Raw genomic sequence first — 14,461 nt, 5'->3', positions numbered from 1 at the left:
CACTAATTCAAAAAGATATGTGCCTTCTTATATTCAATGCAGCATTATATACAATAGCTATCCAAGTGTCCATACATAGCTGAATGGATAAAGGAGATGTGACACACACACACCCTCAAATATTATGCAGTCGTAACAAAGAATGAGATCTTGCCATTTGTGACAATGTTCATAGAACTAGAGGCTATTACACTACATAAAATAAGTCAGAGAAAGACAAATACCATATGGTTTCAGGTATATATGGAATCCAAAAAACAAAAAAAAATGAATAAACAAACAAAAAAAGACAATAACATACCTATAAATACAGAAAACAAACTGGTGCGTACCAGAAAGGAAGGGGTAGAAGGGATGGTGGGTAGAGAGGAGTGGGAAATAGAGACTTCCAGTTATGGAATGAATGAATCATGGAAATAGAAGGTACAGGAAGGGAATACAGTCAATACAGTATTGTAATAATGACATATGGTGACAGATGGTAGCCACTTGTGGTGAGTGTAGCATAATAGAGTGGTTGCATCACGATACTGTACACCAGAATCTTGTGTAACATTGTCTACTAAAAAAAATTTTTTAGAACTTTAAAAAATTTAGAAATTTCATTTCTAAGTTCATCATTTCCCTTTTTTTATAAATTTATTTTTTATTGGTGCTCAATTTGCCAATGTATACAATAACACCCAGTGCTCATCCTCTCAAGTGCCCCCCTCAGTGCCCACCACCCAGTCACCCCCAACCCCTGCCCACTTCCCCTTCCACCACCCCTAGTTCATTTCCCAGAGTTAGGAGTCTCTCATGTTCTGTCTCCCTTTCTGATATTTCCCACTCATTTTTTTCTCCTTTCCCTTGTATTCCCTTTCACTATTTTTTATATTCCCCAAATGAATGAGAACATATAATGTCTGTCCTTCTCCGATTGACTTACTTTACTCAGCATAATACCCTCCAGTTCCATCCACGTTGAAGCAAATGGTGGGTATTTGTCATATCTAGTGGCTGAGGAATATTCCATTGTATACATAGACCACATCTTCTTTATCCATCATCTTTCGATGGACACCGAGGCTCCTTCCACAGTTTGGCTATTGTGGACATTGCTGCTATAAACATCGGGGTGCAGGTGTCCCGGCGTTTTACTGCATCTGTATCTTTGGGGTAAATCCCCAGCAGTGCAATTGCTGGGTCCTAGAGTAGCTCTATTTTTAACTCTTTGAGGACCCTCCACACAGTTTTCCAGAGTGGCTGCACCAGTTCACATTCCCACCAACAGTGCAAGAGGGTTCCCCTTTCTCCACATCCTCTCCAACATTTGTGGTTTCCTGCCTTCTTAATTTTCCCCATTTTCACTGGTGTGAGGTGGTATTTCATTGTGGTTTTGATCTGTATTTCTCTGATGGCAACTGATGGGGAGCATTTCCTCATGTGCTTGTTGGCCATGTTTATGTCTTCTTTGGTGAAATTCCTGTTTGTTCATGTCTTTTCCCCATTTCATGATTGGATTGTTTGTTTCTTTGCTGTTGAGTTTAATAAGTTCTTTATAGATCTTGGAAACTAGCCCTTTATCTGATACGTCATTTGCAAATATTTTCTCCCATTCTGTAGGTTGTCTTTTAGTTTTGTTGACTGTATCCTTTGCTGTGCAGAAGCTTTTTATCTTGATGAAGTCCCAATAGTTCATTTTTGCTTTTGTTTCCCTTGCCTTCGTGGATGTATCTTGCAAGAAGTTGCTGTGGGCAAGTTCAAAAAGGGTGTTGCCTGTGTTCTCCTCTAGGATTTTGATGGAATCTGGTCTCACATTTAGATCTTTCATCCATTTTGAGTTTCTCTTTGTGTCTGGTGTAAGAGAATGGTCTAGTTTCACTCTTCTGCACATGGCTGTCCAATTTTCCCAGCACCATTTATTGAAGAGACTGTCTTTTTTCCAGTGGATAGTCTTTTCTGCTTTCTCGAATATTAGTTGACCATAAAGTCGAGGGTCCACTTCTGGATTCTCTATTCTGTTCCATTGATCTATGTGTCTGTTTTTGTGCCAGTACCACACTGTCTTGATGACCACAGCTTTGTAGTACATCCTGAAATCTGGCATTGTGATGCCCCCAGCTATGGTTTTCTTTTTTAAAATTCCCCTGGCTATTCAGGGTCTTTTCTGATTCCACACAAATCTTAAAATAATTTGTTCTCTGAAGAAAATCCATGGTATTTTTTTTAAGATTTATTTATTTATTTATTTATTTATTTATTTATTTATTTATTTATTTATGATAGACATAGAGAGAGAGAGACAGGCAGAGACACAGGAGGAGGGAGAAGCAGGCTCCATGCTGGGAGCCCGACGCGGGACTCGATCCTGGGACTCCAGGTTTGCGTCCTGGGCCAAAGGCAGGTGCCAAACCGCTGAGCCACCCAGGGATCCCCAGTCCATGATATTTTGATAGGGATTGCATTAAATGTGTAAATTGCCCTGGGTAACATTGACATTTTCACAATATTAATTCTTCCAATCCGTGAGCATGCAATATTTTTCCCATCTCTTTGTGTCTTCCTCAATTTCTTTCAGAAGTGTTTTGTAATTTTTAGGGTATACATCCTTTATCTCTTTGGTTAGGTTTATTCCTAGGTATTTTATGATTTTGGGTACAATTGTAAATGGGATTGACTCCTTAAGAACTCAAATACAAAGGTAACCTTACACCTAAAGGAAAAAACAGCAAATAGATCCAACACCCAGCAGAAGAAGAGAGTTAATAAAGATTCGAGCAGAACTCAATGAAATAGAGACCAGAAAAACTGTGGAACAGATCAACAAAACCAGGAGTTGGTTCTTTGAAAGAATTAATAAGATAGATGAACCATTAGCCAGCCTTATTAAAAAGAAGAGAGAGAAGACTCAAATTAATAAAATCATGAATGAGAAAGGAGAGATCACTACCAACACCAAGGAAATACAAACAATTTAAAAAACATATTATGAGGAGTTATATGCCAATAAATTAGGCAATCTAGAAGAAATGGACGCATTTCTGGAAAACCACAAACTACCAAAACTGGAACTGGAAGAAATAGAAAACCTCAACAGGCCATTAAACAGGGAGGAAATTGAAGCAGTCATCAAAAACCTCCCAAGACACAAAAGTCCAGGGCCAGATGGCTTCCCAGGGGAATTCTATCAAACCTTTAAAGAAGAAACCATACCTATTCTACTAAAGCTATTCGGAAAGATAGAAAGAAATGGAGTACTTCCAAACTCATTCTATGAGGCCAGCATCACCTTAATTCCAAAACCAGACAAAGACCCAACCAAAAAGGAGAATTATAGACCAATATCTCTGATGAACATGGATGCAAAAATTCTCAACAAGATACTAGCCAATAGGATACAGCAATACATTAAGAAGATTATTCAGTATGACCAAGTAGGATTTATCCCCGGGATGCAAAGCTGGTTCAACACTCGTAAAACAATCAATGGGATTCATCATATCAGCAAGAGAAAAAACAAGAACCATATGATCCTCTCAATAGATGCAGAGAAAGCGTTTGACAAAATACAGCATCCATTCCTGATCAAAACTCTTCAGAGGGGAGGGATAGAGGGAACATTCCTCGACATCTTAAAAGCCATCTACAAAAAGCCCACAGCAAATATCATTCTCAATGGGGAAACACTGGGATCCTTTCCCCTAAGATCAGGAACAAGACAGGGATGTCCACTCTCACCACTGCTATTCAACACAGTACTAGAAGTCCTGGCCTCAGCAATCAGTCAACAAAAAGAAATAAAAGGCATTCAAATTGGCAAAGAAGAAGTCAAACTCTCCCTCTTTGCAGATGACATGATTCTGTACACAGAAAACCCAAAGGACTCCACCCCAAGATTGCTATACCTCATACAGCAATTTGGCAGTGTGGCAGGATACAAAATCAATGCCCAGAAGTCAGTGGCATTTCTATACACTAACAATGAGACTGAAGTTCGTCTTTTCGAATGTTCTTTATCTTTTAAACATCCTTTTAGTGGTTGCCTTAAAGTTCATAATATACATTTAAAACTAATTTAAGAACAGTCTCAAATAACACTATACTGTTTCATGGGTAGTGCAGATATCTTATAAAGGATTATTCCCCATTCCTCCTCACATGCTCTATAAGATTGCTGGCATTCATGTCACTTGTCCATACTGATCTATTAGACCAGTTAAGAATATGACTAGAGCTCGTTTTACATCATTCTTTTTCCAATTCTTTCCCTTTCTTTTTGTAGATCTGCATTTTTCCTTTCTTTCAGCATATCTAGTAGGGCATGTTTGCTGGCATTGCATTCTCTGTTTTAGTTTGCCTAAGGAAGTTTTTATCTCTCTTTCACTCTTGAAGGGTGATTTCACTGGATATAGAATTCTAGGTTGATGTGTTTTGTTTTTCTTTCAACAGTTAAAATATTTCACTCTACTCTTCTTGTTCTCATAGTTTCTGAAAAACAGTCTAGTGTAATTATTATCCTGTACCTTTAGAGATAAGTGGATACCTTTCTGCTCCAGCTTCTGTCAAGATTTTATCTTCATCTTCAGTTTTGTACAGTTCCTTTCTTGTGTATTGAACCACTCTTAGACATTTATATATACTTTGTTTCCAATGGTTCCACAATCTGTAATTCTTGCGTTCTGATTATATATATTCTTCCTGACAATTATTACTAATATGACTTTTTCTCTTTTATAATACTGAATTATGAGCTCATCCTTGGTGGATCTATTTGGGAAAAATCAACCTCTTGAGTTGATGAAGTGTCTTTTTTTTTTTTTTTGTAAATATGTTATTAACTTCTGCAAGGTAGCAGGTGCAATATTGACTGTAGATAAATTTAAATTTATTTCTCGGCCCAAGTTTTTCCCAATTACAACAATATTATGAATTCAAACCCCAAAGACATATGAGGGCATGCCTATGCTTATAAATATTTAAGTGATTTTAAAAAATTTACAGGCCAGACTGAAACAGGCCTCTGCTTGCTCATACATTAAGAGGGTTATAATTGGAAATATCTGTTAGTATGTCTTCAAGTATTTCAAATTCAACCTGTCTACATGTAAACTCTTTATCTCTTCTCTCATAGATTATCAGTGTCACAATGGAATTATCATGATGATTTAGTAAGGTATAGCATGGTGTTACACTCAACAAAACATCATCTAGTTACAAAGTCAACATAGCCACAGTTAGTGAATTAAACATTGTGTCTGTTACTTAAAACCAGAGGCTTTACATCATCTAGAGGAATTCGTATCAGGCCCTGTATTTGCCTTATAAGCTAATTCCAAAAAAAAAAGACTTAAAAATTAATTACCACTATATAAATATTTCATAATTTCTTCAGAGCATAATGTCAATATTGCAATGTAAAATCCCTTGAGCATGACTTCTGGTTCATGAGTTTCTAATGCTGTAAGTTATTTGCTATGTTGAGCTCCTTTCACCCATAAAGAAAACTGGGTTTTCTTAAAACAATGACTAATTTTTGATTCTCCCTCCAAACCTACCCATCTCAAACCTACTTCCCCGCTTCCTAGCTCTCCTCTCTCAGGAAGTGGCAATGCTCCTAGAGTCGTTCAGACGAAAATCTTGGGGTCATCTTGATCCCTTCTCTTTTACCAATCCTATCTGCTTCTCCAGCATATCCTGAAAGCTCTCTCTTTAAAACATACCCAGACTCTGAACATCTCTCTTCTGCACATTTGTCGTAACCTGGTAACTAATCTATGTGCTTCTACCTTTTCCATAATAAAGTGTATACTCCACAGAACCAAAGTGAGGCTTTATTATTTATTCAGGACACAGCACTTTATTTACTGAGTCAGACCACATCACACCCTGCTCATAACTCTCCGATAACTTCTCATCTCACTCAGAATAAAATTCAAAGTTCTAGCACAAGATGCCTCAAGACCTGATAAGATGCAGCCAGGAATCAGAGTGTCTTGCATCTCAGTTAACTTAATGCCCTTCTCCAATGCCTCATCCTCAAAGACATGGTCTCTGACCAGAGGACATAAAACTACAGCACATCCCCCGTCACTCTATCCCCTCTGTTGTAATATGCTTCCTTTTTATCCATAGAACTAATAACATAGTATTCCTACACACTTCCTGACATTTATTTATTATATATTAACAATCTGTCTCTCCAGACCTTGCTGTTACTTCCATAAGAGCCAGATCACTGGCCAGGAACAAAGTAGGCACTTTATCAATATTTGTTCATCCACTGAAAAATATTTGCTTCACTATATTTAGTGTTCAGAACAAAATGTTGAGCCAAATATCCATGTGTTTGATGCATTATTAAATGGATAGCAATGAAAAATGTATTTTGGTTTTATAAAGGATATGTAAACAGAACCTCTCATCTGCTCTAGGGAACTGTGAGTCACTTCTCTGAAGAACTGACATCTGTACAGATATGGGTATGTGAAAGGTGTTTGAGTGACAAGGGCATTTCAGGTGGAGGATCAGTTTGTGCAAAGGCCCTGTGGCAGGAGGAAGCAAGGCCTAGACATGTAACTTAGAGAAGCCCTGTGTGCCTGGTGAAAACAGAAAAGGGGGAGACTAAGACTGATATTATGGGCAAAGCACAAAAGTCTGCACAGATCTTGATAAAAAGTGTTCTTTATCTTTGAGCAAGTGAGCAGTCAGCGCTGTTTGAAGTTGGTGGATCAGATGATCTGGTTTCCATTATAAGAAGACAATTATGCCTCCAGGGCAGGAAATTCAGAGATGTTTGCGGTAATGTGCAATATGAACTAGGAGATGGATGACAGTCTATCCGTGTATGGTTTCCTAGAGATATTTGGAGGTTAAATTGGCATTGCCTGGTGACTAACTAGGCTCAGAGAAAATAGTTAAGTATTGAAAACACATCCTAGATGAATAGCTTGCTCAGATGGAAGGAGAGTGGCGCTAGTCCCTGATTTGGGAGGGAAAGGAAGGTGTGAATATGAATGTGGACTCATGCCTTTCTCTGCTTCAGCACTGACATTTAGAGACTACATTATTGTTCCTGCACAAACTCTGCCCTCCCAATTCTGCAAATTACGTTGGTAAGAAAGCTGCTCATTTAAAAACTGTCTTCACATGTGTGACTGCCTCTTAACTGTGGCAGAGTCTCCAAGTGTCCCAGCAAATAACTTTAATACGTCCCTTCTGACCTTCGTTTTCTCTTTGCTATGCTGCTGAGGAGTGATTTACTCACACTACTTTGCAGGATAAGGTGGGAGAATTTGAACCTAAAGAATATTTTAAAAAGTAATTCTTGTCTCCAAACAATTTAAAGTTTGAAATATGCAATAAATAATATCTCAATAATAAAGTAATATATCTTCTAGGAACAGTTTTCTATAGGAAGCAGGTATCATGGATTATCTTCATTGCCAATAACCAGAATCTTAAATCAGAGGCAAAATATTAGCCCCTGAAATATTAGTGTCAGTAGAAAAATATAGAGATGCCTCATCATTTACTTTTGTCAGTGGCTACCTGAGTGTTTTCAAATAAATGACAGAAATAAACTCAACAGAACATTTTATTAAGTTAAAAATTGGTCATTGAGTGGGTTTGAAATAATAATTCTGTTTTACTGAAAATATAGATCTTGAAGTCAACTAATTTAGGTTTGAGGTATGAAAGAATCATTACTTAGATGCCTTAACAAAATCAAAATATCTGAATAATTATGTACTTTTGCTTTTTATATAAATGGCTACTATTCTATAGAAACAACTGCAATTGTAAATGTATCATTAAAACCTAAATGCAATATATTAATTTTACATTTTGGTTCAGAGTATAATATTGAAGGAAACAAAAAACAAGACTGGATCTAACTCATGAGGAGATAAGTAAAACAAAAACAAAAACAAAAACAAAAAAACACAGCTACACATCTAGCTATTTTCCATTAGTGCAGAGTATTTTGTGACTTAGAAAGTCAGCCAGATATCCCACAGAAAGGAAAAATCACAAGCAGTTGTCTTTGAAGTAGGTCTGACTTAAACTACCTAGAAGCTGAAAAGCACATTGAAAAAGAATCTTTTTGTGATTTGAAGGCAGTCATTTCATTGTTGTTGAGAATGATCAGATGATCAGAATTGGAGTGGGAATGTGTAAGGAGAAATTATTTTAAAGTAGGTTGGTTATCCTTAAACAAATGAATACATGATAAATCTACATAAAACATGGAATTGCCATCTTTGTGTCTATATAACATTTATTTTGATATCCTGGATATATATAAAACATTTGGCAAAATTACTAGAAAATCATGTAATAATCATTTTGTTATTGAACACAATTTGTATATAAGAAACTTACTAATTTACAAGACTGGGCTCTTATGAATAAAGCCTGCTGTGAACACTTGTGTTCATGTCTCTGTGTGACATGTTTTCATTCATTAGAATAAATATCTAGGACTTGAATTGCTGGGTTGCAGGCAAAATCTATGTTTAATTCTTGAAGAAATCCTCAAACTATTTTCTTAAATAATTTTTCATCCTATCCCGCAACACAGTGCAGTTCCAGCTGCAACAAATATTCACCATCCTTTGGTATTGTCAAGCGCAGTGGTATTTCACTATGGCATTAAATTGCATATCCCTAATGACTAGTGAGGTTGAGCATCTTTTCATGTACTTAACAGCAAGTTACGTATTTTGTAACTCGTGTTCAAATTTTGCCAATTTATTTTAAATCATCTTTTTATTTTAGAAAAAGTTTCAGATTTATAGAAAAATCTGTGAACACAGTATAGTGTTGTCATAAACCCTAAGCCCAGTTTCCCCTACTATTAATATTTTACATTAGCATGGTGCATTTATTAATTTCATTTAGATGATGATATTGGTACATTACTATTAGCTTAAGCCCATGCTTTATTCAGATTTTCTTACTTTTTCCTTTTTGTGCTTTTTCTGTTCCTGGATCCTATTCATGACAATGCATTACATTTAGTAATCACATCTCTTCAGGCTACCCTTACTTGTGATAGTTCCTCAGTCTTTCTCTGTTTTTGGTAACTTTAACTTAAGTGCAGAGTAGGGGTCAAGGATTTTGAAAAATGTACCTCTACTGGGATTGTTCTGATATGTTTCTTATCATTAGCTTAGGGTTATGGGTTTGGGGGAGGAAGAACACAGGGGTAAAGTGTCATTTTTATCACATCATATCAAGGGTACATAAATCAATGTGACCTATTACTGTTGTTCTTAACCTTCATCACCAGACCGAGGAAGTGTTTGTTGGGTTTCTCCACAATAAACCTACTCTATTTTTTTTTCCTTTTCCATACTGTGCTCATTAAAAGGAAGTCACTGGCACAGCCCATGTTTAAGGAGAGGGATTTATGCTTCAATTCTTCAGGGGCAGACTATCTATATAAAATATTTAGAATTTTTCTGCAGGGCAGATTTATCTCTCATCCTCCATCCATTTATTTACTTTATGAATATCATTTATGAATATCAGTATGGACTTATGGATGTTATACTTATTTTATACTTTGTGTTATAATCCAATACTACTTTATTTCTTTTATTGCTCAAATCATCCCATCTTTAGCCACCGGGAATTCTTTCAGTTGGATTTCGTGTTGCTTGGACATTCAGTGTAGGTTTTTGTTTGCTTGTTTGCACAATTTCGTTACTTTTTGGCACTACAAGATATACCAGGCTCACCCTGTCTATTTTCTGCTCTAGTTCTATAATTAGCATTTTCCCAAAGATCCCTGAATGCTTTGATTGGAAATGTGGATATCCAGCAGCAATAATTGTCCTTATAAAGTTTTCAGTGACAGAGAAAAGTTTTTTAAATGATAATTTGCTAAAGCAGGATAATCCAAATAGTCTCTCTTTATCAATTACTACTTCATATTTGAATATATAGACTTTGGAATCTGTGATGAGTCATGTTAAACATTACAAAAGATGACCCTATGTTCTAGATATTTTAATTATTTAAAAATCTGGTGGGTCACAAGAGAATTTTATAACAAGTATAAAATTTACGATGTAGCCTTTTCCAGCTATCGTCTCCAACCTTAACATACTCTAGGGCACAAGAAAAGCAGACTAAAGTATTTATTAAATGCCTGCCCTACCTGCAGGTTTTTTCCAGTTAACCTTCCTGTGTATGGTACAAAGAGACATTGCAGACTGGTTGGAGAGGCAAGGGTACCACAACGTAACAATAGTAAATTCCTGGATTAGACACCAGTACATTTAGAGTCTAGTTTCAATTCTGCTCTACATTAGGTACTTAATATAGATACTGTAAAAATCACTCAGCAGCCTCGGGTCACTTTCAGTTAGGTAAGGAGATGAGATTAGAGAATTAGCAAGATTCTTTCAGGTGCTACCCTATTTTGCAAACAATGCAGCCACATAATTATGAGGTGAAGTACTGAAGTATCATTGCTACAGGAGTTGCAAGAACAAAAAGAACGATGCTTGCTAAAACCACAGGGGAGGAAATGATGAAAGAGATGTGTGACCCAGGATTTCAGGTGACTGCAAAATATTTAGTGCTTGGATTTATAACCAAAGTCAAATGTTTATGACCTGGTAATCACCCTTATGTTTTATTTTGTGTGACAACAGCAATGCTAATCTGAGCCACTTTTAATCAAATTGATCAGTTGTTTTATTAAACAGCTTACTATTGGACAGAGGTTTAACAGAAATGCAGGACATGTGTTTCATATAAGAATAAAACACAGTGTTTATTTTAGGCCTAACTTATCTGCAGGAGTAAAACACCTGATATTTTAGTTGTCCCTTACTAATGAACTGTTCCAGTGCTAACAGTATCACTGCTGACTGGACCATAAGATGGCTTTTTAAATGATGCCCAGATGTTGGAGAGTTCTGGTTAGGTATTCTACTTGAGTTATTTTTTCTGGCCCCAAGAATTGTGTGAATCCCCACTTGCAATCAGAGAGCAGCATATAGAAGGATCTACCAAGTGTGGCAAATAATGTTTGCTACCAACTGCTGCTCATCATTTTTTTTGACAGATTCAGCTCACGATTAGAGACTAAAAAAACATTCCCCATGGTGTTGAGATGTGAATTCATGAAAATAACTGCCATTGGTAAACATTTTAAATGTTGAAACAGCCATCCGCTTCCAGTCCCAGGGAAAAATGTAGAGTATAATGAAATTAATAAAAGGAATAGATGTGTTTCTTTGATTCAGATCCTAGTATTACTACAGCACAGGGAAATTCATGTGGTTGGACGAAGAAGGTGAAAAAAATTCTATTTATTTATATTTTGTCTCTGATTCTCAAAAGTAAGATGCCCCAAATTTAAGATTTAGGAATTTGTTGTGGCTACACTAAGAACATTTCAAAATCACTTGGATGGTAGTTAAAGTACAGATGCTAATATTTTATCAGTGGGACTATCTTCTCTGGGAATGCTGCATTATTCTTTATAAAGAAGTTGGTTTTGTTTGTTTACCAATTATAACCTCACATGTGTTTTTATTCTTTCTTCTAGGTTGGTAATTGCTAATTGAAGACAACTTCTATCTGTTCATGTAGTAAGAAAACAAAAGCAAGCAATGAGAAGAAAGCAAGATGTGAATTAAATCCTAAATAACAAACTAAGCTCTGTTGAACTGATGCAATCGACGAGTAGAAAGAGCTCTCTCTTTGCAGCAAATCAGAAAACCAAGACTCTTGCCCTTATCACCAATTCAATGTGAAACTTAGACAATTCATGTTATGTATCAGAGTTTCAGTTCCTATGTTAAAAAAAAAAAAAAAGAGTAAATAGGAAAGGATCACCTATAAGATTTCTTCCGGGCATCAATAACTGGTATTTATGTTTGCAAGAACACTACCTCCAGAGCAGAACTTTCAGATAAAAGAAAGACTCCACACTAGCAAAGCAAATAAATAGAAAAAAGAAATCAAAGAAGTTTGCTAGACTTACACAAAAATATCCTGAAAAGAATCACATTTGCAAGGTGTATTATACCACAAATAATAGAATATTTGCATGTTAAAGTTTGGCCTTCATGAGACAGGTGAGGAAACTGGCCTCCGAGGAGGGAAGGGACTGATTTGAGGTCAGGGATTGTAAAGAATCCAAGATTGGTAGTGAGGATCCCAGATGGCCAGTGCCCCAGCTACCCCTCAGATCCCCAGGACCCTTCTGTCATTGCCACCTCATTCGTTTTTTGTTTTTTGTTTTTTTTGTTTTTTTTTCCACTTCATTCTTAATGACATTCATTACATGTTCTTCCTCTTCCTTTCATCCACTCTGGGGGAGTAGATGTTCCTCCTTAATCATTCATTCAGCTCTACTTATGGAGCATATACTACGTGTCAGGTACCACTCTAAGCAAGGGATGCACTACTATAAATGATGGGGTATTTTTCTGTCATTAGAAGAATGCAAAACAAACATTGTATGAAAATATGTATCTGTAGATGACATTTTGGGCTTCTCTAGCACTTCCACAGTGAGAGTGAAATATCTTATCAGCTCAGATTATCTGCTCTATATCAGCAAACAAAAACTGAATGTGGACAATGCTACTAAGATTTAAACATAATCCTTCAAATAGATACAAATTTGAAACAAAAATCATCAAGGCAAATCTTTGTTTCCTAAAAGATATTCAAAAAAAGTTATGGATCTTGAATAGATGTAGTGAGTGTGTACAGAATGAAATTCATCCACTTAAACATGAATCTATCATTCTCAGAAGCACTGACATGGTGTTAGGGAAATAAAAAATAATTGTATTTTTGGGTAGGATTTCATATATACCTTATCCACATAAATATTTGGATATTTGTTACATGTATTTAATTTTTTAAAAACTTGAAAGGCTATTATAGAGATGGAAGTACAGAGATTAGTTATAGAGATAACGATGCCCCAAAGAAATCAGTTCTCTAATATAGAACACCTATGGATAACAGAACTAAATAAAAATGGTAAAAATACTAAAAAGAATGGCTTTGAAGATTTACATTATTTTTCCCCATCTCTAGCCTAAATTGATATTTTTGCCCATCTTTGGGAGATGTTAACTGGACTTCTGTGATACTTGTGTAAAAATGCTGATTGAACATGAAATAAAAATTACATCCACATTTTCTTTAAAATTTCTCGAGAACCACATGAGTGCCATGGGTAATTCTGCAGATGAAGGATTGCTTGAGAAGATGTATTTAGATGCCCAGACAATTTAGGTCACTTAGTAAATAAGGAAAATAAAAATAAGCAAGGCAGCAACAACAAAAACATTGAGTAACAAACTCTGTAAAACAAATAAGCCAACCAAACCTATGAGATAAATTGATAAAATTGTGAAAATAATTTGCAAGACCAAAGCAGAGGGAGTGAGAAATGCACATGAAATTTTTAAAAAGCACATCAAATAAATGTGGCGGTTTTTATGGATCATTATCAAAAGATCAGAGTGTGAAAGGAAATGATTTCCTCAATCTCAGGGTTGGCAGCCTCGATTGATGAAGTGCTGAAATCAAATCAACAGGGTCCGTGTGCTCCCTGAGACCATCCTCACATAGCAAGGGGGCTGCACTGACACATGCTGGAAATCCAGACTATAAGCCTGTGGTCCTTAGACTCAGGGACCACCAGCTCCTCCCACTCCTGCTGTATCTCATCACATTTTCATCGTCCACCTAAAAAACACCTCGCCATGGCCCAAAACTCATGAGATACAGTTTCTACTTACTAGTCAGTGCAAGTGGCAGTTTTACTGATAAACTGCAGGTTACCATTTTTCCAGCATCTAAAAATTTTTCTCACTGGTTCCCAAGCCTTTGCAGCAGAGTTTCTTGGGGTTCCCCCCAACCCAGCTCTGGCTAATGTTTTCCTTCTTCCCAATGCTGCGTATTTTAGATTCTTGCTAGGGTTGCGTCCCATTCCTAGGTCACACTTTTTATACCACAGTTCTGCTCCTGCACAGGAGCCACCCCCAAACTTACTGACTTAAAATAACAATACTTTGTTCCTGCTTCCCTAGTCTACTCACTGGGCTCTCTCACCTGTTGGGAGTGGCTGCAGGTCAGCTAAGGCATCTCACCTTCTAAGGGGCTCTCTCTTCACACTTCTCTTCTCTATAGTTTCTCATACACCTGCTGGCCAGTTCAGCCTCTTTCAAAGGAGGCCAGATGATTCTGAGAGAGAATACGAGCAAGCAAGCCTTCTTGAGTGGTAGGATTGCAACTGGCACACCGATACCTCCTTTGACTTCTATTGGTCAACTCAAATCATAAGGCCAGCCCAGATTCCAGAAATGGGAAAACAGCTCTCTCTCCTAAGGGGAAGAGGCTGGACCACAGGAGACAAAAACAGGCAGAAATGAGGTCATGTCAAATCAAAACTTTCCCCCAGATTTCCTCTGTTCTGAGCTGATAAATTAATTAA

This window comes from Vulpes vulpes, chromosome 12 (genome assembly GCF_048418805.1).
Source record: "Vulpes vulpes isolate BD-2025 chromosome 12, VulVul3, whole genome shotgun sequence".
Lineage (NCBI taxonomy): Eukaryota > Metazoa > Chordata > Mammalia > Carnivora > Canidae > Vulpes > Vulpes vulpes.
Note: the sequence above shows the minus strand (reverse complement) of the source record.